Here is a 5830-nt window from a genome sequence, read left to right on the forward strand (position 1 = left end):
CAAGTCTTTTAAAGTTTAAATGATCTTCCTACAATAACACCTTATGCAGGTAGTTATCCCTGATCTTGGACTCCCAGCAACATTTAATTTAGATTCATTTTGAACTTTGTTTGTGTTAAAGAGTAGACTACAGTGTGGTCCATCTGTTTTTTGTCTACATTTGTTTGTAAATTACTATTATGGGTTACATGCTAGGATGAATAGTTTTGCACACTCAAGTTCTTTTTCAATTACATTTCATGGATGGAATGTTCATTTTTCATGTCTTTCCTACAAAGTGAAGTAGTTCTTAATCCTTTTATTACAGTTTGTAAATGATGGTGTTGAAGAAACTGCATTTAGATCAAAATGATAAGTTCCAAATGAATTAATTCAGTGTATGCTCCTATAAACATTGCAGCTGCATTGGATTCTGTTGGTAAATGAAAAAAAAAAATTTGGGCTTGCACTTGTGCTACTTCAAATGCTAAAATAAGATGTTTTATTTTTTTTTTTTTGCTTGTTATTAGTTATATAATGGAATTATAATACATTTCTTATAGTCATTTCATCAACGTGTTAAAGCCCAAATATTATGTGAACATTTTCTTTACATTTTCTTAGAGTGTTTGGAAGGTTTGTAAATATTTTAAAAGAACATGAAAACTTGTTGGTCTATTTATAAATTACATTAGTGCACATCACCATGATTTATGGTTGCTTCTATATATTCCAAACTCTGTGGAAAATTTTCACTGGCAAAACTAAGGACTAGCTAGGCTTTACATTCTATGGTTAATCAAACCTTGCACAACCAGCAATCCCTTGATAAGGGATTGGTTTATGTTTGACTCTATCTTAAGAGTCAATACATCGTCATCTAATATAACTCCATTGCTTGTTTGCTTCCTATTCACCTGAAAAGTTGGGGGAAAAAGATTTAGTTAAGGACATTTGAATTTGCTTAGCACTAAAAATGCTTATTTTATATAAGAAAAACTAACCTCTGCTACTATATTGCTTGCCAGGTCAGTCATCTTGTATGATGATTTTTCTGGCAATTCAACCACCTTATATTATATGATATGGCCATTGTCAAACCATACTTCACAATATGATTCTTCGCCTTTTATAAATCTTTTCTTGATCCTAAAACATGGCTTCATCTCTTCATTTGAGCCATTGCATTTATATCCTTCCCACCTTCCAAACACTCTAAGATTCTGCAGAATTGATGCAACAGGAGAATGGAGTTTAGTATTCAAACTTGTTTTGCCTTGATAAAGAAATTGTCTTACCTTTCTAAACAGCTTTAGCAGCACTCAGCCGCTTTGATCCATGATGTAGACTTCACATCTACACTTGGAATCATAGTTGTCGACACGATAAACCAAGTTTTCCATGGAGTCATATATCGTGCAGCCATTTTCATTCAAAATTAGAGACTTCATCCATATAGTATACAGTTCTTTCATTGAATTTTTATGGTTAGAAGAAAAGGAAGAAGGATATATCTTTGTCATGTGATGTGCCAAAGAATGAATTGCTCCTGTCTTCAATCATTTTGTATGGTATTTATGTGCACTCTAGTTGGCTTTTAAGATCTTGTTTTCATTGGTTAATATTTCCATCAAAGCAAGTTATATGGTAGATAAATATCCTTAGACACGTTTTAGGCATGCAAATGAATTTAATAGAATCCAAGTTTATCCAACTTCTATGTTCTTCAAACTTCATGTGTTCATGGATTTGTGTTGACATTTGGTTGATTTTTATATTTGTTGCCAAATCTTATTCATTGAACCTTTCCATGTTGATATCTTTATGCTTGAAAGTTGCAATACATCCCCACAAACACTAAATATCCAAACTTTGCTTAGATCACTAATTGCTCTTTGTGCAATTTTGGTATACTTTGAAAAGAGAACATGATTTAGACTGGTTAAGTATTATTTAAAGGAGTTCCGCTTCCTATTGGTTGTTTATATTGTTCTTTAAAACATTGAAGTTGTAAGCAATTCTGGATTCTCGCTATTTGTTTCAAGTTGCATCAATGGATTCTTTATCTAGTATTTGAAAATCTTACCAGCCTGGTTTGATGGTTAGTAACTTTCATTAGCATGTGAAATAAATGACCAGTAATGCATTAATTAGATAATGATGCTGACAATTTATTCTTGATAGGAAATGAAATCTTTGTAGACAATAATCATTCATCATGTTTATTTTCTTTCAAATTTCAGAATCTAGATTGATGCTAGGGCTACAAAAATTTTCTTCAGAGAAATCAAAGGCTTTATGTAGCAACATACCACTGAATTAATTTTTCAGCTGAGCTTACGTGTAACTCAATAAATATTATATATTTATAGGACACAATTCAACCTCTAAATGAACCTTTTTAAGTGTTGCCTAAATGTTGTTGGATTCAAATTCTGAAAATAAATTGGCTTTGTTGAATTTTCAACTAATTCAAGTATTTGCTTGAGTTTCAGAATTAAATTAGCCAACCTTGGATCAGCCTTAGAAGTTTCTTAGAGTAGCACGGTGTGCAAGATTTCAACTTCGAGAGCGATCGTCTGTGGGGATGGTGATACCACGCTAAGCTCAATACTGATTCCTCTGATGTTTGAGGATAAGAGGATGGGTATTAAGTTCAATTAGTTTTTCAGCATTTTCAGTTTAGTTATTTGTCATCCATTTTGTGTAATTTGTGGCAGGTGAAGCTACAGGCAAAGGCTTTTACATTTATGATGATAATGAGGAAGCTAATCCCAATCACAAAATGCATAATTACACTGAAAAATCAAGGAACATTTCTTCCACTCAACTAGATCCTGAGGTATTTTTCTAACAGTAAAATATAGTCATTCTGAGGACAAATAGTATTTAATACAAATATACTTTCTGATTGAAAATTGCAGATAATGAATTTATCTGAGGAAGAAAGAAATAGTCGAGAACCTTAATCATTGGTTTCACATCCCTCTACATTGGATGGAGTCTTGATGATATATATATATATATATATAATTCAATCTAAATTTCTTCTATTCTAGTTGTTTGGATGTTTGATTTTTTTAATTTTTCTATATAGATTCTATTTGGATATCATCAGAAATAAAAGGATTGATTGATGGTTGTGAACATTTTGAGACGTTTCCACCTGGACATCTCTATTCGAGTAAAGCAGGTGGATTTAAGATATGGTACAACCTTTCATTGTACTCGGAGTCAATTTCTTATGCTCTTTATGATCTGCAGCTACTGAGAAAGGCTTTTGAGGATGTAAGCTACAAAGATTACTGAAGCGCTTCAAACTTTAGAAGAACTGAGAATTTGAGTTCATAGTTGAACTTTATTATATTCTTGATTTTGTTTAGGTTGTGATTAAGAGGCTCATGAGTTAACGTTGCATTTGTAGTTTTATTGTCTGGTGGTTTTGATTCATCCTTAGTCGCTCATGTGTGTAAAAAGTTTTTTATGTTGTTTTTTAGTTTTTCATTTTTGTAAATTTTAATGTGAGAGATTAATAAATTAAAATATTAATATTGTTTTTGAGGTTGTCTCATATATATGTTTATATATTTGTTTGTTAATATTAGAAATAGTTTTGATAGCTATTAAGGCATCTATGATATAGATTTAATATTTTGGGTAAGCTACATGGGCTATTGCGGCAGATTTTTTCACCACTATAGGTCTAAACATTATAGAACTTATAGCGGTAGATTTTTCCACCGCTATAGGTCTAAACATTATAGTACTTATACTGACAGAAATATTTTGCCGCTATAAGATTTATAGCGGCAAAATTTTCTGTCACTATAGATCATTATACAGTTATAATACTAATAGATGGGATAGCGGCAAAAGTGTACATTTGTTGCAATAAACATATAGCGACCAAGGTTTTAGTGGCTAATTGGCTATTTGCCGCTATAAGAATATTGAAGCTAAAATGGGACCTATACACAGTTAAAAAATCCGCCGCTATAGGTCCTCTTTCTTGTAGTGCTTTCACGACCGTGCTTGGCTAAGCACGAGCAGAGTACGACCGTGCTTGATAAGTGCTTGTGTATAAGTAATACGAAGTATACTTCTCATACATTGAGCATTACTTTTATAAGATTTTATCACTTATTCGTGTGTATTTGTGTTCTTTTATGCATTTAGATTTGTGGAGACAAGTTTGGAAGAAAGGTAGCAAAAGTAGATTGTGGACGTGATAGTTGATGAAGTTCTTGGATCGAACAAAGGTGAAGACACAAGTTGTGCTCAAAGACATGTGGTTGTGTGCCCACCTTCATTGTGCTCAAGTGAATACACAAAGTGGAGGGGCACAAAGGCAGTCCCATTCACATGTTCTGACTTGTACAATATTATCAAAAGCTTCGTCAATGTGGTTTTCATTGAAGACACGGTGCGATCTACCTCATGGATGTGTGGCCATTCATGTGGTCCCGATAAAAAGAGTGGATTTTGGAGCATTTCGGTGAAGTACTATAGTAGGTACTATAGCAAAATCATTGTATCTGTTATTCTTAACAGCACGCAGGAAATAAAGATCTAGAAATTCCATAAACCTGTGTGGATGCCCGATTCTAGCCTTATAAATACCACTTTGAGAGTTTTATTTGGGAATCTTCTTCCTATCTTTTGCCCATCTTTGGAGGCGCTCGCGGCTAGGGTATGGAGGGGCATTTGCTTGGTTAGAGGAGCGGTCCTACGATATTCAACATTGAGTTCCTTTGGAGGAGAACTATTGGGGAAGCTTTTGTCGACATCGATTCAGTGCAGTGTGCCCTAGGTTTTACAAGGAAACCTTTGGAGAATACGAGGCGGCTTCGCAAGGCCATCGATATGGACTACAAGGGTGTTTGATCTATGGATTGCATGTAGTTATTTTCAATTTCATTGTTGATTGTGTATTGCTCAATGGAGAGCTAAACCCCTAGTGGGTGCTTGGACTTATAAACCCTAGGATGATTTTGTTTCATTGAATCTTATTATGTTTATTTAATTGATGTTCTAATTGAGTTTCCACCTTGAATGCTTGTTGAATCGATTTTCCCTTAGAGTAACACTAGGGTTGAGAATCTATCTTGGTAATCCTTGTGAATGAGTGACACTTCATTAGGGTTAGACAAAGCAAGGTTGGAGAGGGTCTAAAGGGTGAGTCGAGAGGTAGTGGAACATCCCCTTTCCCTTCCGATGTAATTTATCCTACCTCCACGTTCCAAGAGTTCTTTGCGGTCACGATAGAGTGAAGTGCTAAGAGACAAACTCCACTGGGGCTTAGTTGCGCAACCAACAAAGTGAAGTGTTGAAGTAATCCTTAGTGTTGGGGCTTAATCGTGACTAGTGGGTCTTTCTCCTGGACCAAAGGGCTAGATCTATATTAGGAAATAGGGTTTATCACTTGGAGTCCCTAGAGCTTTAAGCAACCCTGCACAGTGTGAGGTGTCGAGAGTATCCCTTTCCGCCGGGGCATAGTGTAGAGTTAGTCATGGTTGACCTTAGGTTTAGGACCATGTGTCTTTGGATTTTCACGACTCATTAAACATCAGTTATGAGGCATAATGATTAGTCTTGCACTTGAAACAATAGTCCTAGGTTGAACAATGTCCAAGTACCCCATATTCGCATCAATTATCTCTCCTTATTCATATTGCTCTCATTTTCTTTATTCTTATTTTCATTGATATTGTTCACTCAAATTACGAATTGGTTCACTCTATAGTTAAAAAGCATCACTACTTGCTTCCTAAAAGCTATTCCCTATGGATACGACTATCCACTCACCGGAGTACTTTATTACTTCGACAACCCATGCACTTGCGGTACACAC

General features: G+C 34.7%; 1 pseudogene; it reads right to left on the bottom strand.

Moving 5' to 3' along the window:
* Positions 1-270: 270 nt before the first annotated feature.
* Positions 271-1454, bottom strand: LOC120263086 (annotated as a pseudogene).
* Between the last annotated feature and the right edge of the window lie 4376 nt (positions 1455-5830).

The sequence above is a fragment of the Dioscorea cayenensis genome, chromosome 6 (genome assembly GCF_009730915.1).
Source record: "Dioscorea cayenensis subsp. rotundata cultivar TDr96_F1 chromosome 6, TDr96_F1_v2_PseudoChromosome.rev07_lg8_w22 25.fasta, whole genome shotgun sequence".
NCBI classification, from domain to species: Eukaryota; Viridiplantae; Streptophyta; class Magnoliopsida; order Dioscoreales; family Dioscoreaceae; genus Dioscorea; species Dioscorea cayenensis.